This window comes from Stegodyphus dumicola, chromosome 11 (assembly GCF_044657685.1).
Source record: "Stegodyphus dumicola isolate Sdum_Otavi_A_Nest chromosome 11, ASM4465768v1".
Taxonomy (NCBI): Eukaryota; Metazoa; Arthropoda; class Arachnida; order Araneae; family Eresidae; genus Stegodyphus; species Stegodyphus dumicola.
Window position 1 is genome coordinate 66,167,036 of NC_140778.1, and position 25,557 is coordinate 66,192,592.

Below are 25,557 nucleotides of genomic sequence, written 5' to 3' on the forward strand. Positions count from 1 at the left end.
AAAGAAGACTTGCTTGGGAAAAAATTAACAATTTGGAATCAATAAGAGGGCCATTCATAATCAACCTCTTTTGGCAAGGATACACAAATATTTTCACCTCTGTTGATTAACCCATTTTCAAATTCTTAATAAGCTGTCTTGGTGATGTGGCACGTTCACATCATCTTGACCACACATGGTACTTCCGTAGAATTCGCAAATGTATCCATCTTCTGTTCCACGCATTTGTGTAAAACTGTACATAATTTTACACTCAAGTGTGGTTACAAATAAAGGAAAAGTTAACTTATTGGTATATCCGTTGTGTACATTTATTAATTTTGATGAGGATTGTATCATTTGGTGGTAATTTTATTTTTTAATTAACCCAAATAAGTAAAATGTGTAAACCCCAAGTGATTATTTTTCAGTTATATACAAATAAAATGATGAGTTTAAAATGAGCAACTTATAAAGCCTCTCCTCTAAAAATTCGTAAAATGTACGTGTTACAATAATATGTGGATGACAAAAAAAAAAAAAAATTTTATTTAAAACATTTTGGCGTTTGGAACATAAAATGAAAGTAGCGAATACTCTATCAAGGGTATCGAAAGACATATACTATTTTAAAGGTACTGTAAGGTATTTTTCATTCTTTAAGCATAACATTTTTGCTAAAATCTATATTTTTGTAGTTCAGTAGCTTAGAATTTTTTAAAACAAATCCATAATCAAAATCGCTGTTTATATTACAAATCAATAATAAAAGATATGATTTTTGCATAAATGTCACTAAGCTATACAAGTTGCTATTATCCATTATGGAACTGTCGTGTGTCGAAATATTATCAAAGCGCTGTCAAGAGAGCTTCTGAATGTAAACAAAGAACCACCTCATCAGGAGACCAAAGGCTCAGAGCAGTGCTCTTAGGGCAGGTTTGGCCCCTCCTTCCTTTCTTACCTCCATGAGGGACGATGGTTAAAGCAATTGTAATTAACTTTGAAAACTGGCGACTTTTTATCAGTTTCATTGATAAACTAATGGAATTTCCAGATTAACAACATTAATTATGTCTGAAGAATTACTAGATTTAATAACATTGATTTATACCTGAAAAAATTGTACATATTTTTTTTTTCTTCCTTCACCAAAAAATTTAACTTGTAACTTTGTAGGTTCGTTCGAAAATTCCAATAAAAGAACAGTTCGGAAGTAAAAAATAATCTTACTATATATATATTTTCTTTAAATAATGATAGAATAGTTGAATTTCTACTGAAGATACACTGGTGTGCAAAAATTAAGGACGAAGTCGAAAAATTAGCTTATCAGCTGAACGAAGAGGCAGAGCGGACAGAAAGACCAATCAGGAGATTAAGTAAGGTGATGTACGGTAGCACATGCGCAGATATGCAGGTAGACATAATGGGGGAGTGTCTAAGTAGTATAAAGCATGTTGTCGGTGTAAGATCAGTATTTCTGGCAAAGAAATTGCACGCCGCATAGCAGTTAAAATCACACCGAGTTGCTGCCTCAGCGAGAAATGGCGAATAATCAATCAGTTAGACGACATCTAGATGCTTTTACCCGAGGTCGAATCATTGGGAAGTTGGAGGAAGGCCGCAGTGGGACAAGTGTGGCTGCAGAGTTCGGAATTGCTCACAGCATCGTTTCACGACTTTGGAGACAATTTCAAACTACAGGAACAGCTATCCGGTGGTTTAGTAGTGGTCGTCCACGAGGAACCACAGCCGCAGATGACCGGTATATTGCCTTACAGGCCAGAAGAAACAGGCGGCAGACAGCGGGAGAAATCGCTAGACACACGACACAGGCAACTGGACGACCGATGTCGCGTTTTACCGTGGCCAGAAGACTGCACGGTGGTGGTCTGTTTGCACGACGCACTGTACGGTATGTACCTCTAACGCCTGCCCATCGGTGAAGGCTTTCTCTGTGGTGCCGGGAACACCGGAATTGGAGAGACAATGAATGGGGACAAGTACTCTTTACAGATGAGAGCAGATTCAGTCTGAGTAGCGATTCTCATCGCATACTCATCTGGAGAGAGCGGGGAAGCCGCAATCATCCCTCGAACACCATTGAAAGGGACAGGTATGGAGGTGGCGGTGTTCTCTTTTGGGGAGGCATCATGCTTGGTAGTCGTACAAACCTTCACGTCTTCGCGACGCAGGTTCAGTCAACGGGACCCGTTATTGTAACGAGATTCTTCTTCCATATGTGCGTCTTTTTAGAGGCGCTATGGGTCCGCAGTTCCTTTTCATGCACTACAATGCACCATGTCATCGCACAGTAGCTGCCGAACAGCACTTAGAGAGTGAAGAAGAAGAAGAAGAAGAAGTTTTAGGCATTCCCCGTTTCGAGAAATTAATCTCATTCTGGGTCCACTTCCCCTTAGGGCACATCGTGGTGGTTCAACCTCCACTATTACACTCAGGAGAGCAGCGCACCACCTGGAACAAGCCCCAGGCAGCACCGGTCGTCAAATGCTCCTACCAGTCGCTTGGGCGAGCCCGTCGCAGCGGGACATTACCCAGCGACCCCGGGGGAGACCCCGGGTTACTAGTACCACGCCGCGCTAGGACGTGCCAGACTCCAGGGCCGGCCAATAAGTGACCTTTCCCAGAGCCTTCAGAACCACCAAGTTCATAAATTTTATACCTCCGTGGCCGAGACTGCCTAGGTACAGATCCTAGCCAGTAGCTTCGCAGAGTTCTCTACGTCGACCCCCGGGGGGACTTAGAGAGTGAGGATATTGAACGTATGGATTGGCCGGCACGATCTCCGGATCTCAATCCCATCGAGCATGTATGGGATTTTCTAGGCAGACGCTTGGCAGCTCGTACCTTACCACCAGTAACGATTCCGGAGCTTCGATTGGTGCTGCAAGACGAATGGGCAGCAATGCCTCAACAACTCATTGACACCCTCATTTTCAGCATGGGCAGACGCTGTGAAACCTGCCTAGCAGTCAGGGGAGATTATATCCCCTATTAAAGATCGGATGTTTCTTGCTGGACACCCATCACAGGGATGTTTCGGCCTTCAGTCGCATTGCGCTCCATGATACTTTTACAATAAAGCTTCTTTTTATCCTTCTGATTTCTCTTTTAGTAAGTGTGTAAGGTCCCTCACTTGAAATCTAAGTTAATGTTGGAAGTGAGGAACCTAGGAACTGATAAGCGAATAATCGCTAGAGTTCGAAGACAGCAAACAACAAGAGAGAAGGGTAAATAACCCTTTATTATTTCTATAAGATTTCACAAAACTCCGCCTGGGAGTGAACAAATAAAGTCCGCACTTTGGACTTGAACTTAAAAAACTAAGAATTAAACTAAAACTAAGATTAACTAACTAAGTATAGCCAAAGCTATCAAGGTACAATGAGAGTTGGCCCCTTAACCTATTTTACTACGAAGCTTAGCAAGGGCCTGAGTACGGCCGAGCGTATAACAGCTTTGAGAGAGAGAGCGGCCAAAAATTCAGAAACTCTGTTTCTCTCTCTATCTCGGTAAGTAACTTCGTGGTTTAAATACCGCTCCTTCTCATTAAATATTCAGCAAATTACAAAACTACGTTCTGGCCGGAAGTAGTAAGTTGAAGTTAAGAATTTGACAGGAAAGGAATTTTAACTTAAAATTTAACTGTTAATAAAAGTAACATAATCCTTACATAGCTTCCGACCAGACTTTAAATACTCGAAAAATAAGGTCTCAAAACGACCTTGTTTAAGACTTTAAAGTCTGAAAAATTATATTAACTACACTCTTCCAACTTTTACATTAACTAAATGACTTTAAAGTTTCGTTTTTAGGGCCAACTTTACAACAATTCTAAAAGCTAGACTAAAGCTAGGAAAAATAAAAATTTACAATGAATTCTTTCTGGACATTATATCTTGACATAAATCCTACATACTCTTTATTCAGCTAGACTTATTTCAGGTCTTGATCCTTCCAGATATGGAAGGAAATGTCATTAGTAATGCATTTTTACAAAACTTGAATTTAAATCCTAGCTTTACGCTTTTAGGTCATTATTTTGCCCTTATGCACTTTCATTCATCTACAGATTTATTTCGCCCATGCTCTCCAGCAAATGTACTGAAATGTACTTAGGGTCTTCTATGTTGTGTTACCGCGAACAAACTACCGCTACACAACACCTAACTTTGTTAAAATTTGACACACTAGACCTGCCAAGACTCCCTACACTAAAACTGTTTCCTATTGTAGTAAGCAAAAGCTTATATTTTACTTTTAAACATGTTAACTGGAGAGCCTAACATTAAACACATATATATCAATATTGCATTCTTCCGTACTCCCATACACAGAAATAAAAATTTATTTTCTATGTCCTTTTAATCTTTACGATATTTCCACACAAAGATCAAACATTTCTACATGAACATGAACATTTAAATATTTACACATTACTTTTGAATTCATTTTACATCAACAGTCATAGTTGCTTAATTACACTTTACCAAAATTTACACGAAATTTTAACTTTACATTAACATATTATAGTATTCCAATAGTCTTCCGACTAAACTTATTCAGAACTTATTTCTCGCAACTTGCGAGTTCTTAACAAAAAGTATTTAACGCTAGTAACTTCTCGCCAAATTACTAACATAAAAATCTATGCTTACGAACATTTACAAAATATTGCTATCTGCGATTCAAATTTTCTAAACAGCTTTAGCAACTTATAACAATATGATATAATTTGAACTTCAAAGAAATTTTCACTTATTTTTTTCTGTACTCCTGCATCCTGTCTTTACAGAATTGATCAAATGTAGAAAACCTAATAACCTCCACTCTTCTTCTCGATGTTCGATGTTCCGCTCCATTCAGTTCCAGTGCTTTCCTTTTCTGTCCTTTATGTAGGAATCGGAGTCTTCCGGGCAGGTTGTGGATTCTGGAATGCCAATTTCCTTTTTTGACTCCGTCCTTCAGGGTCTTTGAATCTTCTCTTGGCACTTCTAACTTGTTGCTCCGGCACGGTTGTGTCTACAGGTCTTTTCTGGCTTTTCGGTCTCCACGTTGGTCCTCCTTGGGTCTGCCTAGTAGCTTTTGATGCGGGAAACTGTGGTTTACGTCTACTTTTAATTCGTCGTTGAATTTTCTACTTTCCTGGAACCTTGTCAGCAGGCCTCCCTCGTGTGGTCGATGGCACTTGAGTTTTTGGAGCATCCTGGGTTCTGACTCGTTGATCTGCCGGTGCTAATTTCCTCTTTTTTTGTGCGCTTGTAGCCTTAGTGGTATGGGTTTTCCTGGTCGAAGTTTGTTGGCTCTGCTTTCTTTTTTGTGTTGGGGGACTCGAGCTGTACTCCTGAGTTGGCGGGCTTCTCTCCTTACTTCCAGAATCCTGTAATAAATCCTGCAATATTTTAAAGTCAGTGCGGCTGTAATAAGGTTTTAACTGATCGATATTTGCCACCAGTTGTTGGCCATTTTCGGCCTTTAAATAAAACGTGGCTTCTCTTATTCTTTCCACCACGTACGGCCCTTCAAACCTGGGCTCAAACTTCGCCACTCTGTTTTCTGGTGCCGACGATAACGAATATTTCAGCTTCAGCACTTTTTGTCCCATTGTATATTCCAATTCCCTTCTATTTCTATCATAATAAATCTTTTGTTTTTGTCTTGCTATATCAGAACTTTTAATAGCTTCGTCAATAATTTTTTGAACGTCTTTTAACTTAAATTATTCTTGTCGCTGTTGTACAAAGAATAGCTTATCCAACGGCGTTATGATTTTTCTTCCTAAAAATAACTCCGCGGAGGTTTTCTGCGTAGTATCGTGCTTTGCAGTTCTCAAGGCAAAACCTAACTCATTGACACAGCTGTCCCAGAGGTCATGAAAGTTTTTCACATATCCTCTGATAATTTTTACAATATTCTTATTTACGCGTTCCGCTATATTCGACTGCGGTCTATATGGTACCATTTTTAGATGGCGTATGCCAAGTCCTGTGCACAAATTTTTAAATATACTACTAGCAAACTGTTTTCCATTATCTGATATTACTTTTAGTGGGGCCCCGTATTTTAATATATATTTATTTAAGAAAGAATCTGCGACTATTTTAGCTGAAGCTCGTTTAAGAGGGACTATTTCTACCCATTTTGAAAAATGGTCAACGATTGTTAAAAGATATCTGTTTTTATTTATTTTTGTCCTAGGGTAGGGTCCTAGCAAATTTATTCCAACTATTTCGTTTGGAAAAGTTGTCTTTATGTTTTTTAAATACCCGGCCGGGCTGTAATTAACATCGTTTATTAATTGGCACATATGGCACGACTTAACATACGCTGTAACAACTTTCTGTAATTGTGGAAAATAAACCGCTTCGCGTTATCTCTTTAGTGTTTTTCGTATTCCGAAATGTGCTGCAGAAGGTAGATCGTGTAACTCCTCTAAGATACTTAAACGTAGACTCGCTGGGACTACTGGTCGGTATTCCTGATTTTCATTAGTTACTTTTGTGTAAAATAACAATTTGTCGATTATTTCATAATGCTGTGCCCTATTGCGGATAGCTGTTAAATCTCTATGTTCAAATTTTTCAGCTTCTTCCAAGTATGCGTAAATGTCTTTAAACTCTGGGTCCTTCTTTAATTCTTCAATTATTGTTTCACGGGACTCAATAACTCTTGAGGTGAGCATGGCACACTTGATAGTGTTTCCCTCTTCATCAATTTTTATTCGCGAAAGGGCATCGGCGACCAAGTTTTCCTTTCCCGGAGTATGTTTTATAATTAGGTTGAACTCCTGTAATTTTAAAGTCCAACGTATCAAGCGAGGCGATAAATTTTTCCCTGAATACAAGCGACCCACTGCCGCATGATCTGAGTAGACCGTTATCGGTGAACTTCCGAAGTAGACCCGAAACTTCTGAACTGCTAATAACACAGCGAGCGTTTCTCGCTCAGTAGCGGAATAGTTCCTTTGCGTAGCATTCAAGGTTTTCGAAAAGAAAGCTATAAGTTGCCCATTTTGGGAGAGCACCGCTCCAACTGCATAATCGGATGCATCCGCTGAAATTTCTAGACCTTGCTCGCCTTCTGGGAATTTAAGGACTGGGGCATTGATTAGGGCATTCATTAATTGTTCAAATGCGGTGTTCGCTTCGGCTGTCCAAGAAAATCTACTTTTCTTTCTTTTTAGCACTAGAAGAGGCTCAACTATTTTCGCGAAGTCTTTTATAAACATTCTATAATAGGAACATAAGCCCAAAAATGAAGACAATTTCTTAGCCGTATTTTGGGGAGGATAACTTTTAATTGACTTAATTTTTGAATCATCAGTCTCTATTCCCTTATTCGAGATTTTGTACCCGAGGTATCGTAATTCCTTTGCCGCAAACTTGCATTTTCTTGCATTTATTTTGAAACCGGCCTCGTTAAGTAAGGCAAAAACTTCTTCCAAATGTTTCAAATGTTCTTCTAATTATTGGATGGTAACTATGATATCGTCAAGATAAATTATTGTGCTTTTACCTAAAACTGGCTTTAAAACTATGTCCATAGCTTTTTGGAACGTAGCTGGCGCTCCGCTCAAACCAAAGGGCATTCTTAAAATGGCATAGACGCCTGACTTTGTTATAAACGCGGTCTTCTGGACACCCTCCGGCTTCACGGCTATTTGAAAGTAACCCGACGTGAGGTCTAGGGTTGTCATAAATTTAGTCGAGCGAATGTTTCTGATGATTTCATTAATTATTGGTAGGGGATATGTGGGATATTTTGTTATACTGTTTAACTTACGATAATCAACTGCAAACCTATACGCGTCCGGGTGTTCAGGCGATAGCCCGTTCTTTTTTCTACAAAGGACCACCGGACTTGCGTAAGGGCTCGTGCTTGGTACAATTATTTTATTCTTTAACATAATTTTTATATGGGTTTCCAAAATTTCTTCTTTTATTTTATCGTAACCGTAAGGTTTTGACCGGACTGGAGGGGAATTCCCAATGTCTATGAAATAACTAACTACCTGACAAAACCCAGGTTTTTCGTTAAACAAAGAATTAAATTTTCTTAACAATTCTTCAATCTTCTTTTTCTCTTCTAACTTTAAATGTTCCAGATTCAATTCCGGCATGGAAACTTCACCTTCTTGTACCGGGTCCATGTGCACCTGAAACGTAGAATTCTGAAAATTAAGATTTGCGCCGGATGCGCGCAAAAAATCGATCCCCAATATCACTGATGTGAGTAAATTTTTCACGACTAAAAAATTAATTTTTAGGACCTCATTTTTAATCTGAACATGCAGTGCGGTTTTCCCCAAACATACGCACTGTTTGCCCTGGACGGCAATTACTTTCTGTCCCGTGGCTTTAAACAGTCTGTAACGACGGAAATGTTTTTTGAAAGAAGTTTCCGATAGGAATGAACATTGTGCCCCTGTGTCCAGGAGTGCAGTTGTTGGTACATTATTTACCAAAATCTGTATCTCTGGCATAGCAAGATTTTGTACTATGACTGTATTTAGACAAATTTCTGAGGGGTCTTCTGTCCTACTCGGTGACCGTTGCCCCTTCTCGATCACCGGTTTGCGTTTAAAGTCTGGTTACCTGCCGCCTCTTTTCGCTGATTTTTATATCCACCGTCCTTAGATTTATCTGCGCTCTTGCTATTAAACTTTTCACTTTTTCCCGTCTGCCGATATGCCTTGTACTGAACTTGTGGTTTCTTTTGGGGAGTAAATCTTGAGTACTGGCCAAACGGACTTGCACGCGCTTTCTCTGCGTTTCTTCTACTTTGAAATTTCATTGCAAGCTGGAACAGAATTTGAAATTTCATTGCAAGCTGGAACAGAAATTCCAACGTTTGCGGATTCTTGCTGCTGCTTGCGCTGATGGTAGAAGACGCGGTAGAATTAGTTTGATAATTTCTTTATCGGGCTTTTTCCCGTATAATAAATTAAAAATATGTACTTTTCTTAAAATGAACTCTGTCAAATCCCCGAAACCGCCTTGGTATTTACTATACAATTCTAATTCAAGCTTCGGACGATCTTTAACCACTGGAAATGCTTTTATTAATGCAGATTTGAAATTTTCCTAGTTATATGATTCAGTTCCTGGGTCCCTCAACAAGAACTTTCCTATACTCTTCTGCCAGCTAAGGGCTTGACCTTTTAAGGCTGTCGTAGCGATGATCACTTTTTGTAGCTGATTCACGGGGTGTAAGGTGAAATGTAGGTCTAGTTGTTCCAAAAATGTCAGGACTGAGCCCTTGCCATCGAAAGTGGCTGTGGGTTTCATGGCTGCATGCAGCGTTTCCACGAGGAATCCAAACCCTTCTACTGGATTCGTGGATGTTGTAGAGACCTGAAAGGTCGGAGGGGTCAACGTAAACTTCCTGGACTCTAACGACATGGTCCGTTTAGAATTCTTTTCGGGCGCCAATTCTAAGGTCCCTCCCTTGAAATCTAAGTTAATGTTGGAAATGAGGAACCTAGGAACTGATAAGCGAATAATCGTTAGAGTTCGAAGACAGGAAACAACAAGAGAGAAGGGTAAACAACCCTTTATTATTTCTATAAGATTTCACAAAACTCCGCCTGGGAGTGAACAAATAAAGTCCGCTCTTTGGACTTGAACTTAAAAAACTAAGAATTAAACTAAAACTAAGATTAACTAACTAAGTATAGCCAAAGCTATCAAGGTACAATGAGAGTTGGCCTCTTAACCTATTTTACTACGAAGCTTAGCAAGGGCCTGAGTACGGCCGAGCCTATAACAGCTTTGAGAGAGAGAGAGCGGCCAAAAAGGCCAAAAATTCAGAAACTCTGTTTCTCTCTCTATCTCGGTAAGTAACTTTGTGGTTTAAATACCGCTCCTTCTCATTAAATATTCAGCACATTCCAAAAGTACGTTCTGGCCGGAAGTAGTAAGTTGAAGTTAAGAATTTGACAGGAAAGGAACTTTAACTTAAAATTTAACTGTTAATAAAATTAACATAATCCTTACAAGTGTTGCTTACATTACTCATGTCCTTACGTATTGGGGATCTTACGGTATTAAATGTGTTGATTTGGAAAGCTTTTGTACAAAGTTATATTGAAAAAACTGTCTCGTCCTTAATTTTTGCACACCAGTGTATGTATATTTTGCATAAAGCATGTTTCATTAAAAAATCTTAAAGTCCGATGTACTTCTAAAGTGTTTAGCATAATTTAACCAATCATCACCTTTTAGGAAGATACTTTTTTAATACAGAAAATAATTATAACTTCAAGATAAACAGACTGAAAAAATACTAATAATTTTATTATTACTAATATTAATATGAATAACTAAAACAAAATATACTGATATGATAAGCTTATTACCTTAAATATACTGATGTCATACTATGATAACATATGCAAATTAGCAGAGATATCAAATAGAAAATTAAAATAATTATGTTTTCAGTATTCATCCAAAAATTCTCAAAATAAATCACAAACTTCATGTAAAGTAAGTCAATTGTGCTTTAATATCTTGAAAACCGAGTCTTGTATACTGAACTACAATTCTCTTCAGCAATCAATTGTATCACAAAATTAGTCAAACCCAAATAATTCCTTTTTTAATTACATGAAAAGAGTATATAATACTATGAGTGACTTTTAGTGTATATGAAATATTTGCAGTCACGAACACAGAAAGGCATTTATAATAAACAAAATTAGAAATGAAATTTGCTCCTTTTTAATGCAATGCATAAACTTTTAAAAGTTGGATTTTTTTTCCAGCATTTAAATTGTTTAAAAATTATGGTCTCATGAACGACACAGCTTTACAGTTTTAAAAAGCCTTATTCTGAAATAGAAATTATTGTTTACAAAATGGAAATGGCGAAGCAGTTATTTTTAAGGAATCAACAAACTTTTGATGAGAAACTTTCAGTATAAACATATGTGTAATACCAAAAGAAATGTTATTTTTTATTAGAATTTGAAGATTCCAAATTACATAAAACAATAATATTAGATAAAGGTTCATCTTGACACCTTCTCACCTAAGTTAATTTTTTATTTTAAAAACTTATAAAAGTATTATAAATAGTTCATAAGTTAAAAAAGAAAAGAATAAATATTTCATAAGTTACCAAAGAAAAAGTTCTATGAATGGGTGAAACACTTGTAGAAAGGCTTCTCATATATCATCACATGGTAGCCCTGAATAAATAGGTAAAGGAAAAAATCAACACATCTTTCACAATTATTGTCCAAAAAGTTCACATATGCTGTTTGGTTTTTAATCAAACTCATCACGGTAGACGTTTACAATGGGGTGCCCCTTGTTTTTTTGGCGATTTGTTTTTGACACCAAGAAGGCACAATTTCAAGATGGCCGCTACACAAAACCAAAATAAGAAGTCAAAGAATTACACAATATCTGTGTACAAATCAATCTATTTTCACTTAAAAATATCAGATAATTGCACAAACAAGGCATTGCGCACTGCCTTAACTTATGTTAATTAACCACCAGGTTCTTATGTTAATTAACCATTTATTTTTATGCCTTGAATTTTTACTGTCAATTCTACTTTTTCTGTTCCTCAACAGAATGCAAATAAGTTACAGTATTTAAGTAGCTCAATTCATGGCATGGCTTGAGAAGTAAAAACCAAGTGGTACTGATTCTTCCTACTCAAACTTCTCAGCATTAGTACCAGTGCACGATTGGCAAATGAATCAGTTCGTAAACCAACAAAGTCCTCAAATCCAACCACATGATCCTTTTGTTGGTCATACACCAGAGAAGGTTTCAATGATATTTCGTCAAAGATTAAGGCAAACATTTTTCCATGTTTCTCCTTATTTTGTAGAACTTGTTTCAATGCAAATATGACATCTGCACTAATCCCTGTGTACGAGAGCTTTGATGACACAAAACGCTGAAGAGTTCGTTCATGTGGCAGCTGAAAAAATTCTTTTTAAAACACGATATGCTGCTCTACTTTTACTGTAGATGCGATAGGCATTAATTTTGTCAGACTGTGGAAAACGCCTGCCTTTTGTTTTTTGAGTGTTCAATATTACCTGCCGCTGAATGAATGAACATTTTTTGCTAACCCCTTGTAGTGTTTTTTCAAACGAATGAGCTTTAGATTTTCTCTCTGAAGATGCCACTTTTAATTTTAGTTGCCTTGCCAAGTGCCGATATTTTTTAACAGTATTTGCCAATACTGATTTTCTGGGCGTATATTTTCTCGCTGACTTTGGTGTGCTTCAGGCTACTGGTGTTTGTCGGTTATTTGGTCCTTGAACAGGAACTGGGGATATTAAATGATAATCCATAGCAATTGAGAATGGACTGTCACTTAAATTAAAGACCTGCTGATCTGAAACTGCATTCTTTGTTACGTGCGATTTCGGACAACATGGCACAGCATTGTGAACTAGATGATGTTTCGCAGTAACGTTTCTAAAACAGTCTTGACAATGAAACATGCAGAGATATGCTTTTTTATACAACTCAGAAGCAGGAACGCCAATGAGCTTATTTTGGGAAGCCTCAACCCATGCTTGGCATCTGAAAGAAAAGAATGAAAAAAAAGTATAATACATGGATTATATATCAACATACAATAATTGAAAATTATTGATAAAACATTACTAAATTTTCAAAATCATAGAATTGTAGTTTATTTCAAACCTTTTGATTGCATTTGAATTATCTATAACGTAAGATTCTTATGTTAATTAACCATTTATTTTTATCATTTGAATTTTTACTGTCAAATCTACTTTTTCCGTTCGTCACCAGAATGCAAATAAGTTACAGTATTTAAGTAGATAGGGTTTGAGGCTAAACGTACGTGTGAGGGAGGATGTACTTTTAAAGCAGACTCTGTTATGTGCTCGTCACTTTGATAGTATTGCATTCTAAAACCCGGGCTTGCCATTCTGGTTGTCGTTGGTCTAAGTTAATGTAGAAATCATGAGCCAGTATTTTCAAATTGAATATTTGAGTTTATTTTAGCATTGTTTAGTTCTTCAAAACAAGTGTTGGCATATTTTCTGAGCAAGAAGAAAGTGCTTTTATGTTCTGAGTAGTTAAAATAAAAATGCTATTTAAACTTTTGCAGCCATCTGACCTTACATTCATATCAGACAAAATGAATAGTCGCTTCAAGTCTACTGTAAGCTAGTTTTACATGAGACCCAAGAGTTTACATTACAACGTTGCACACATACACATACGAAATCAATAAATTTATCTTAAAATTACAGTACAAATGCATTTCTTTTCTCTCTAGCAAGTACTTGAATTTTTAATAGAAACCTCTTAAGTTGGTCACCTCGATGAGTGGGACACTTGTACTGGGAACAGAACCTGTACATAGATTTAACATTAAGTTTTATAATTTTATGTTGAACACCAATTATAAATTTTCCTCATCATTAAGTATGGCATTGATTCCTCTATGCTTTTAAAAGACTTTTTTACTGATAAGATCTAAATTTCTTTCTATATATCCACAAACTTTACTCGCAACTACACTTCAGAGTTGATCAAAAAAAGTCTATGAATTAAATCAGACCATTTTTTAACCCAATACATAAAATGTTTTATTAAAAATTATTTATTATTATAAATTTTATTAAAAATTTTACGACATAAATTTTAAATAAAATAAACATTACTAAAATGCCCTAAATGTTGCTGATAAAATGCTTACTGTAAATCACATAATTGTTTTTCCAGCATTAACCAATAGATTTTTATGGACACACATTTTATGAACCATATCAAGCACGACAAAATTATTCTCACGTTTAAATATAAAATAATCACATTTCGAATCCCCTTACAAATAGCAAAAGTGAAAAATAATTGAGTACTAACCTTTATTCGTCTCGAGGAAATGTGTAGAAATGTATTCCATCACATTTTGACGAAATCTTACTCTTGGAATCCTTAAATCGGCAGTATAAAATTGATTTTTGTAATTAAAAAGTTCGAAATTAATAAGTTATAATTAATACAACTAATGCAAATTAGCAGCTAGCAAGATTTCAGTAGAATCAAACAAACCTGTAGAATATCTCGAACAGAAAACAACCAATGACTGAAAAGAAAAGGAGCATGCGTAGTTTTACTGATTGTCTTTCCACATCACCACCGCTAGGAGCGCTGCGGTCGCTTCGAAGCGCAAGTTTTCCCATTGAAGTGTCGACCACGCTTTACCTACATACAGCTTTATTTGTGAGTACCGATTCGGACCAAGGACCAAGGCGTTTGGATTGCGGAGTACTTTTGCAACTAATTGCAATTACTTCCACATCATCGTTCAGAGAAATGAATTAAATAAGAGAGAAGCAGTCGCTAAAGTTGATGCAAGGCCAACTTATACTCAAGGCCTGCCAGTGTGAAAATATTCTTTTGTGTTTTCGGTTGTCTGCGTGATATTCTTACTGACCGCAAGATGGCGCTACAATTCTGCTACACTTTGCGATGTTTACAAAATTCGGAAAAGTACCAAAAACGATTTCTGTCTTGTTATATGCAAAGTTTAAAAAATATTAATCTATAGTAGTGAGATAATGTTGATTTCTTATTAGTAAAAATATTTTAATTAGAAGGAAAACATGGAATTTTAAGCTATCTCACCTTTTTTTTTTTTTTCACACATAAACACCAGCTATTTGATCTCGATTTTAATTCCTGCTTTCATCTAGACATGCGCTATTCTGAATTGTACGCATTACAACTATTTATTCTAATTTAAAGGTAATTCAGAGTATACAACTTATTTTTTAATTATTTATATAGTAAGAAGTTCAGATCATGTACTATTTCAGTGAAAAATTTTCAAAAGATTTCTATCGGCTGTACTGGGCCAAAAAATAATTTAGTATCCCCTATGAAAGATGTAATTAACATATTTTGGTGTAAAAATATTAAAGAGATTAATAAATTAAAATATTAAAGAGATTAAAGTAAAAATATTACTTAAAGAGATTAAATTTTACATACTGAAGAATTTTTTTTTTAATTATTAAATAACTGTTTTTAGGAAATCTTAAACAATGCAGATTTTGATCTCTGTGCAGTATTTGCATTGCAGACATTCTAAAAGTATTAGGCCCCCTCAAAAAAAAAAAGTCTTACTGTGGCATAGATTTTGAATGAAACTCAAACCCAAAGTTGCTTTTTTGACTAATTTTAATATTACACAGGTGTGTTTCTCTTCACTTTCATTTGTGTTCTAAATTTCATTGATGTTAACATTAAGTAATTGAATTAAGTGCATTGCAGCAATTTACATTTTCAGTGTTTTAGAGAAACTTCAATTTTTCAAATGAAAATAATGAAATTTTTGATAAAGCTATTGATCAAATCAATCTGTTTGTTATAAATAAAAGAGACACAGATATCATAAAATATATTTTAACAGCACACAAAAAAATAATAACTCTCATAATTACAATATATGATTGAGAAAACGTTCAGTTCTGTATATCAAGGATAAAATTTGAAAACTTGCAATGGCTGAATATAAATAATATATCCATCACACATGCCCACAATGCCAAGTAGAATGAGGTATATACACAATTTTAGATATATATGCATTTAAAGTTAGGCAAAAAAACAAGCTTATTAAATGCATCACCTAAATATACAGCAGGTAGACATTTTTACACACATACAACATTTATCAGAATGACATGTGTACAAAATTTTATGGCTGGCAGCGTGATATACTGATATAGTTCATTATCAAGAATAATATATACATGAAATAAAATTACTGAATTTCACAAAACAATATTATCACTATTAAGCACACATATACATGAGTGCCATCTTGATACATTACAGGTAACTACCTGACATAAATCCATGTGTACCATTCCCATTCCAGATTAACCAGAAGAAAGTTACAAACAAAATTTTGAAAATAACAGCATTACATGCACAAAGATTTCAGAATTACATAAGCAGAATGAGGAATTTCAGAACTGAGTTCAATGAGGTATATACACAATTTTAAACCTATATGCATATAAAGTTATGCAAAAACACCAAGCTTGTTAAGTATAGCCCTTAAATATAAAGCAGCTAGACAGAAAATACACTTTTTGTTAATAACGAGCTACGTTACAAATAGTGTGTTTATAGCAAAATTGTAGCAGAATGCGAGCGCCACCTAGTGATGAATTTCGCGAAAGCCACTGAAAACTGGGAACCGGAATTTCGTTCAGTCTGGCAGCCTTGGTTGATGAAAGAGCAGATAAGCTAAAGTCAGGAATCGCTGAGAGTCCTCTTGTTACAGGGATAAATAGAAGGGCTAGCTCATTTCTTTGTTCGACTCCTCGCCGACGCGAGCCTAGTGGGGGGACGTAACAGGCAATAATCTGACGTCACTGTGATGCCACCTGTCCTGATTTCCCGCGTTTAAAACAGTAGTTTCATTGAGCTGCGAGACGATTTTCTAGAGGTTACATATCCCAAATTAATTTTAATAATATATATATATCTGTTTTCTAATAATGTATATATTTAAAATAATTTATATACATGTAATTTTAGTCAGTTTTTATTTTAAATTCTATATTGTAAAATATCGTTTACGTAATATGGCTTTTTGCGCTGCAGTAACGTGCCGTAGCACTTACTGAAGTATGAAAGGATGAGATATTTTGTTTCATGGGACCAAAGGATCCAAATGAGAGTTTGCTTTTGAGGAAAGAATGGATACACAAATGTCAAAGAGAAGATTCTATTAATGTGAAGAGCGGAAAAATCTGCAGCGAACATTTTCTATGCAGTGTTTATGAAGATGATATGAAAAATCGATTGTTTGGATAGCCACAAAAAGAAACTGTTGAAATGGAATGCTGTGCCGAAAGTAAATTATGATGGCAATAATAAATCGAAATTGATGATGACAATAATAAATCAAATTTTAATGATTTTGAAATAAAACTCACAAATGAAAATGTAGATCATCTTGAATGTTTAAGGATAAACAAGAATGCATTGATAATTTGAAGAACAAAATAATATCCTTAGAAAATTGTATTAAATTATATTAAAGTATTGAAAAATAGAGAAAAGAACAATTTTAGAATGTTTGTTCAGCGACGACATCTAGACAGAAATTGGTATCAGAAATTAAAATCTCAAATAGCGAAATTTGGGGGGGGGGGAGCACAAATCGGAGAATTTGGAAAAATGTCTAAAGCCTATTTTTATAAAGACGCAGATTAATGCATTACTGAAAAAGAAGAAAAAAATCAGGTGGACTAGTGAAAATATTTCACGTAGCATCGTCATAAGAGCTCTGGCATCTTAAAGCTATGATTTTTGGAAAGAAAAAAAATTGGAATATCTTTACCTAGTATTATCAAATTAAAGAAATGGTGTTTATTTTATTTTTTAGTGGTTTCTAAATTTTAGTGTAGTCCAAGAATTCAAAGTAATGTTCTTACTCTAAAGAAGGAAAGAGGCGAATATTTGTATTCTGTAGAAAAAATATGCGTTCTCAGTTTCGACGAAATGCATATAGATTGAAAACTCTGCTATGACTCTAAACTGGACTAAGTTGGTTCTTTTCAAAATGTGCAGTTTGTTTGAATCAGAGTCTCATTTCGCGCTCTGCCTCAAATTACTGAGAAACCGCGTTTTAGATAGAGGATTTGTTTTAGAAGATGTAACTGTTTGAAATTTTGATATTATTAAAGAGGTTTTAAATAGAGATTGAGAAGAAATCAAATTGTTTCACAAACTAAAACCAAATTATTTAATGGTCAAGGGAAACGAGAGACAAAAAGTCGCTCCAGAGAAAACATTATTTTCAAAAAGTACCGCAAAAGGTATACTCTACCCCACAGGAAATCAGAAAGCATCTGACTTCTATGAGTTAATCGATAATACCTTCGGTGTTATGTGTATGTGTGTATTTAATTATGGCAAAGCACACTAGGGCTATCTGCCTAAGGGGAGGGATGCCTTCGTAGAGGACTTTCTAAGGAAAACTGGCTCGTATACACGTTACACATGGGGAAAAACCACGAAAACACCCATGCAGCCAGCCCGTTCGCGGGATTCGAACCTCGGACCGAACTACCAGTGTTCAGCGACTTTACCGCTCGGCCGCTGGTGGGCCTCTTCGGTATTATGAATAGTACCAAATTAGTATCAACAAGAATAACAAGTATTTAACAAACTAATTTTGTAAAGTACTTGTTAAAGTTATTCTTATTGTATCCTTTGTAACTAATTATTGATTAGATTTTGTGCTAGATTAGCATTCTAGATAAAATATAATAGTATAAAACATCAAAGTAATTCGCATAAAAAGACCTGCTTCCTTTACTCACACTTTTGAAAGAAATGATTAGAAAAAAACGTGCATTAAATAAAAAAAACCTGCAAATAAAAATAAAAAAAACCTGCAAATAAAAATAAAAAAAACCACGGAACTTTATGTTAAAAGAGTAGCACATTTTATCTATTATTTTAAAATTGAGTAAGCATTATTAAATTTTTAATGGTTCAGTCTAAAATTCATAAAACAGTAACATTGCCTTTTCCAAATTATAGCTATCTTTCACACACAGCTCATTTTAAACGCTGGTTCAAAAACGCTAATTTCCAAGCTGTGAATTATATTGGCGCGCTCAGCGTCATCATGGGTACGTCATCACTTCTCACTTTCTGCTTCAGGGGGAAAAGCTCTATGAGCTAGCCCTTCTCTTCTAAGTGCTGTCTTGTTAGGACACAGGAGGAGAGTACAAGAGTTTATCACAATTGAAGGCGTTTAGCCCCCCGTCGTGAGTCAACTTCTTGCATTCAGTTACAAAAGAGAAGGCAACTGGGACGCGAAGAGCGTGGATGGTTGCCATGGAGACAAAAAAGCTGATGGCGTGAGGCGCAGTTGAAGAAGACCCGGTCCTCGGGATAAGGTATTGAATCCAAGCGTTTGGCTAAGAGCATTTTAATGGTCGGAGCGGGGACAAACGGGGTCACTGACCGAAAAAGGAGAAAGAGGCGAAAAGCGCGGTCGCGGAGAGTTCGAATCAAAGTTAACTGGCAGAGTAACTGGAGGAAGCTTAGAGCGGAGAAGAACCGAGGGGAGAATTTTGCGTGCAGGCGAAGTAATACGTGTTTCGCGAATTTAATTGAATATGCAGTCTGGAGTAGTAGCTTTGTGTTGTAGTAAACAGCAGTATTGTTCTTTTAAAGTATTAATCTGAGATAAATAATTTTAGCAAGTTAGGTATTTAATTTAAAATTATCGAAAGTAAAAATATATTGAAAAATGATGAAGTCTGGCAGAAAAGGTCCTGGCAAGGGCAGGTATAAATATTAAAGAGCAACACAGGGATGTACTCGCGAGAAACGAAGCCAGATTAGGTCTGGGGGTAAGAACAGTTAAGAGTAGTACCCGTTACTCCGTAACGAATACATGCGTTTTGCTCCAGATAGGAGGCGCTGTAATCACATACAATGGAGGCAGGATCTTAGAAGAGATCCTAAATTTTCAAAGGGGTTTTTTTTTTTTTTCAGAAAACGTTCATTTAAGAAAAATTTTCGCGAATATCCTCTACATTGTCTCGTTCTCAAAACCGAAAGTTTTCGTGTACCTAAAGGTCTTATCTTTTACAACACCAAGACGGAACATTCAGATAAGTAGAACTTCTTTTCTCTAAGCTAAATCAAATATCTGTCACTAAAGTACCTTTAAATTAATTTATTTATTATGATCATTATTATTATGCTCCTTTTATTATGTTCTGGCATCATTAAATACTTAGTAATTGCTTTAAATCATGTGGTTCTCTTTTTTGTTTTTGTTTTTTGGTTACCATCTCGTAGGGACGCTATCCTTATCAGTAGCGTAGTCTGTTAGCGCTACCCATTGGGGCCCCTTTGAGGAATTTCTCCAGAGGCAAAAAACACGATCTTGGGCCTCAATGAATGTATAGATTTGTAGTTTTTGCTCCTATAATCTATATTTCCTATCTATTTAAATAAAAAGCATATATTAATATAGTGTGCCTCAAATTGATAAAATAGTACACATATAATAAATTATGACTATTAACTTAATAAATAAATAAAATGCTTATTTTTTGTTAATTAATTAATATTAAAATTTAAAAAAACTCTGTAATTTATTTGCTTATTTATTTTTGCTGATGTGTTCTCGCCTTGTTTTAGATTTATGATTTTATCTGATGGTGTTTTCTGAGTATATGAATATGTTGGAAACCGCAATAGATGATGCTACTTAAGTTAATGTATAATTTTGCATGATATTATATGTATCTTGATCTTATGTGTCTTCTGTTACTGTGTCTCAAGGTTGGATAACATATTGTTTCCCATGTTAAAAAATAAAAGTCTAATTTAAAAATTTTAGTTTCCCTGTTATAGCAAAAGCTAGCTTCTAAACTAGACATATACTGTTATGTGACTGGACCCCCAATATTTATATTTTATTATTAATTTCCCCCCATCTTTACATCTGTTCAGCTTTACAAAACACACTCATTACATACACCTGGAAGACTCTATTTAATGTAAATGATAACAACTTCCTTTGACTACACTCATGGACACAATCATGTTTTTTTTTTTAACAAAATTCTCTTACTTCCTTTCCTTTTCTTTCTATAAGCCCTTTTTTTTAATTAAAAATATATTTATTTTTTCTCTTCATTACTTTTGGGCCATTTATTTTTTACTTTATTTTGTCCCATCTTTTCTTCCTGGTCTTTCGAACTCGTATAAAATATACGAAGTTCCTTCTTACTCTGCTCTGAAATGCGAAATTGCCCCCCTTTCTATATACCTTTCCTTCGCACCTATGCTTGATTTTTCGCCCATCGGTGCAGAAAGACCTAGCGGGTGCAACAAAAGATATCTGTCTACTTTGTCTGTCTGTCTGTCCGTTTTGCTCCAGCTGTATTGGAATTCGTAGTTGAGTTGACAGGTTATCTTCACGAGAAAAAATGGGAGGAGTTACGAGATTCTCTGGGTTGCATGAAGATCTACTAATAACTTTCTCGCCAAGTAATTTGGCGTCATCGGCTCATTCTTATTTCTGGACTGTGGTTGAAGAGTGGTCTGTTTTTGATCCGTAAGTATGCTAAAATTCTACCATAAATTTTTAATACATGGTTTTCAAAATTTACACATTTTGCTTGATTAATTTGAAGTTGTTTGTTTTTAGATGTGCGCAATGGCAAATTTCAGGTTATTCGTCAAATAACCATTTTTGCATGCGTATATTTTTTCATGCTCATTTTCTGTTTTATGTGCTGGTAGATTTCTGGCCGATTACCGTGTTTTTAGATAAATGCGCCATTTTCATTTACGTCGTGTAGAGATTACTGTTTCCATTTTTTTTTTAAGTAACCACGAAAATTCTAACACATGTAAAAGCTTTACTAGTAAACTTTTGATTGAGGATATTTCAAGTAAATGTGCCATTTTTACTGAATTTGTGTAGAAGTTGCTCTTCGTTATGCCTTTTTTGAGCCAACATGTTAATTAGTTGTATTATTTTAATGTGTTGTTTTGCAAATTAATGCAGTTTATTTAACAGATGGGTAATGCTGTTTGTTGAAAAATGCATTAGAACCAATGATGGTAAGATCTTGGCCTAGCAAATTGGTAAAATATTACCTGCTCTTAATTACTGAATCGTATTGTAGGATAAAATCTGCTGTTTATGTATGAAAATTTGTACTTTATCTCTGATTATGTGGTATATGCCCAGAATTTCATTATTAATGATCGATTCATTAAAATTACTATTTTTAATTGTCTACTTTGTTTTGTGTTGCTGCTGCTCATTCTGCATTTTTTTTTTTTTTTTTTTTTTTGAGTAGATATAAAAATTAATTCTTTTTTTCCTTTTTTTCCCCTCCATGTCTCTTTTTATTGTGCTGGTAAATTTCTGACTGAATTCAATTCAAGTTGAATGCGGTATTTTCTTTAGCTCATGTAGAGATTCATCAAGTTTTTGCTGGTAAATGTTTGAGAAAATTTCAAGTAAATGTGCCATTTTTACTTAGTTTGCGTAAAAATTGTTCTTCTTTATGCCTCTTTTGAATAAATATGTCAATTCTTGTTTGTATTATTTAATATCTTGTTTTGCATATTGACGCAGTTTATTTGACAGATTGAGATGCGATTTGTTGAGAATATTCATTAAAACTAATGCGGGTAAGTTCTTGGCCTAACAGATTGGTAAAAGATTTTCTGATCTTAATTACTGAATTTTTTATTATATTCTAGGATAAAAGTCTGCTTTTTTACGTATGAAAATTTTTATTTTATCTGATTATGGGCCAAATTTAATGATTCAAGAAAAATGCCATTTCTGTGTGTAGCTAGTTCGTCATGCAGTTCTTTTGAATATGTATCAGTTTGAAAATATATTCTTACATGTGTATTTTTCTCATCCATTTTTGCTGTGCACTTTTCCTGTGAATATTATTTTTATTTAGTCTATATAGAATTTGCTCTTTGTACCTTTTTTGAATAAGTATGATAATTAGTTCTTGTTTGTGTTATTTTAATGCCCAACAATTCACTTTCGGATGTTTGTTAATTGTAGAAGGTAATTTTACTTTTTGCTTGCAGTTTTTAACTCTGTACCTTTTATCCAGACATAAATAACATCTGCCTTTTCATTTTTAAACTTAAAATATCGCAGTCGGGAAAAGGTTTCAATTTGAAAGGTAGTGGCTTTTCTAATTACAAGAATTTGTCTTCAGAATTATAATTAACATAAGCTGTGCATTTCTCGAAATATCTAGTAGACCTTTTAAATCGCAAATTTAATCTTTAATTTTTTGGATATAATTAAGAACGAATTCATTTGGAAGCAATTTAAAAAATAAAGACATTAAAATATTTCTGTATAAATCAGTATATTTTTAATGTTGCCACGCAGCGTAAAAGCATCTCTACTTTCTCCCAGAAGTCTTGCTATTTTTCAGATTTCAAGGTTGACTTCTGTGCCTTGTTTTGCAGGTTAACATGCTTTATTTGATTGCATAGAAGTTAACTTTTCGTAAAAAGGCCTTAATTATAGTATCATTATTGGTAAATTCAAGGCTTAAAAAGATTGGTGAAATGTTTGACCTTAACTACTGAATTCTGCTAATTATATGGGATATGTTCATAATTTAAATTTTCTCATAGTAAATCGATCAATTGGAACAATGTGTGAAATGAATTTATTAAAGAGTATGTCATTTGCTGTCACAGCGTGCAATGAACTGGAAGTTGATCTGTCAGCACTATCCTTATATTCAGGGCAGATGTTTTTATTTTATTTGGCTTATAATTCCTTACTAAATGTAGTATTTCCTCTCAATGTACTCCGTTTTTGATATGATTTAAATCAAATTTCTCGTCATTATATTACGGATACACATCAAATAGTTTTCTGATTGCAATTTTCTAATTTCGACTATGCGTAATGTATTCTTTACGCATGCGCGCGTTGAAAGAAATGTTTAATAAAGTAAACAAATAAATATTAAGTTTTTTTTGTATATTTGGTACCCTTTAGATCATAATTGCTCTTTATTTCATAAATTAAGTTTTCATATTTTTAATTTTATGTTTTCTGCATGCCATCTTACCAGATTTAAATTGATGATCTATAATCCGGAATCGCCGAAGTCCCGACGAGTCCGGATTAAAGACTTTTGAGTGTAGTAATTTTAGAAATTTATCTGAATGTCTCCTGTGGACTTTCATTTAATAGATAACTAAATCCAGTATGGAAATTAGGACATTTTGATATTGAAGAATAATTCATTGCTGCCTACTCTCCTTTTTTTAATTTTTAGTCTTAACAAAGGAAATGTTTCTCAGAAATAAATGGAATGCATTTAATTAATTAACCTTAAATTAGGCAAATTCGATTTCCTCAATCTCTAATGATTTTCAGAATTTTTAAATTCTATTTCATTTGAATTGTACTTTTTTCTTGTTACATTTTATTGATGTTATTAAATTTCATTCGGTCAGAGTTGTCTTAATCTGTAGTCTTTTCTAAATTTTTATATGAAGATTTAAAAAATGGAATTAGCCAAAGAATATAAGAATTAAATGTTAATATATTTTACAACAGAATTGAATTTCAAATAGTTCAATAATCTAGTCCATGTAAATTTGAACTGAATTTTAATTTGATTTTTCTATTAATTCATTGCATTTATTTAAGCGCCTAGAATGTGAACATGGTAAATAAAATGGCAAGTACCCATTCCTCAGTATATTTTGGTGGGAAAAAACTTCTGAAATTTATGTTCAGTTTGTAGTAATATTATTCAGTTAACTTCATATTTGTTTAGAAATTTCACAGGGTGGGTGATCTTCTGTGCAAGATACTGAGAAAATTTTGATATTCTTTATGCTAAGAATAGTTTTAAGAATTAATAAATTTCAGTTTTTTTATATGATAGACTGATTATTCAAAGTAATATACACCAAGGTCACCTTGGATGATCAAGAGCTTGTATCATACATGCATATTAAATGTTATAGGATAGCTATGGACTTTGGTCCTTCAAATTGTTTTATTAGTATATATACAGTATTCAAAGAACTACAAAAGGGTGGAATGTAGTGAATAAAACATTTTTGCTTCTGATAGAAGTGTACAACTGACTGAAAATTGTAACAGCCATCGTTAAAATTCAACATCATTTGAGAGATCTTTCTTAAGTATAGTACATACTTTTAAAAAATGAAACTGTATATATGAATTTTTGGAATAATGTAACATATTAAAAGAAGATAAATTATGTATTGAAGGGAATTATGCATTCAGTATTCCAATAAATTTTCTATTTTATACATTCTTAAATCAATGTAAGAATTATCAGTATTTTTAAAATCATTAGTGTAGGTGTTTTAGGAAAACTTTGGTTTAAATTCAGGCTTAGATACTAAGAGTTCTGTTTTATGAAGCATAAGTATCTAACATTTGTTCTGCAGTTAAGTTGAGCTCAAATCATTAAATGTGAATGACATAATAGAAAAAAATCTGAGTTATTTTAATGACTGTGATGATGATATGTTATCTCTTATCACAGGAAAATACTTGGTATTTTATTTCAAAAAAAAAAAAAAAAAAACAGTTGGGATGTTCTGTGGAGCAAGGTTTTTAAATTTTTAAATTCTGTTCCTTGAGCAGACTTGCTAGTTCTTGGTTGTAGGTAAAGTTCAAATGGTATTTTAAGAATCTGAGGCTTAAAAAAAGGGGGGAATAAATAAAGGTTTATTTTTTATAGAAAAATTCATTTATATTTTAGTAGTAGTTATTATATTTTGTGCCTATTCAATTTCTTCACTAAAACATTCTGCAGTACTTACATATTATCTCATCGACTGTGAAAGTTAGGGAGATGCTACCAAATTTCTGTTAGTTGTTCCTGTAGAACCCTGAAAACCTGACACATCTTTATTTAACAAAAAATCAGTTTCAACCTGCTTTGTGAAAAAGCTTTGATCAATTTCTATTAGTTTGTTTTGCCTTCCTGATTTT

At 34.3% G+C, this 25,557-nt stretch overlaps 1 protein-coding gene across 5 annotated transcripts in view; it reads left to right on the top strand.

The window, feature by feature from the left end:
• The window catches only part of LOC118189239 (uncharacterized), a 110,860-nt gene that overhangs the window by 20,343 nt on the left and 64,960 nt on the right, over nucleotides 1-25,557 (top strand). The window contains exons 1-2 of one of the 5 annotated variants that reach the window (XR_015043994.1): nucleotides 20,952-21,123; nucleotides 21,966-22,040. The exons of 1 other annotated variant lie outside the window; for it this stretch is intronic. The gene's annotated coding sequence lies outside the window, so the exon portion shown is untranslated. Of the gene's footprint in view, nucleotides 1-20,945; nucleotides 21,124-21,965; nucleotides 22,041-25,557 lie in introns of those variants that run through there. 3 more of the 5 variants (XR_015043996.1, XR_015043993.1, XM_085826785.1) reach the window with 3 other exon arrangements.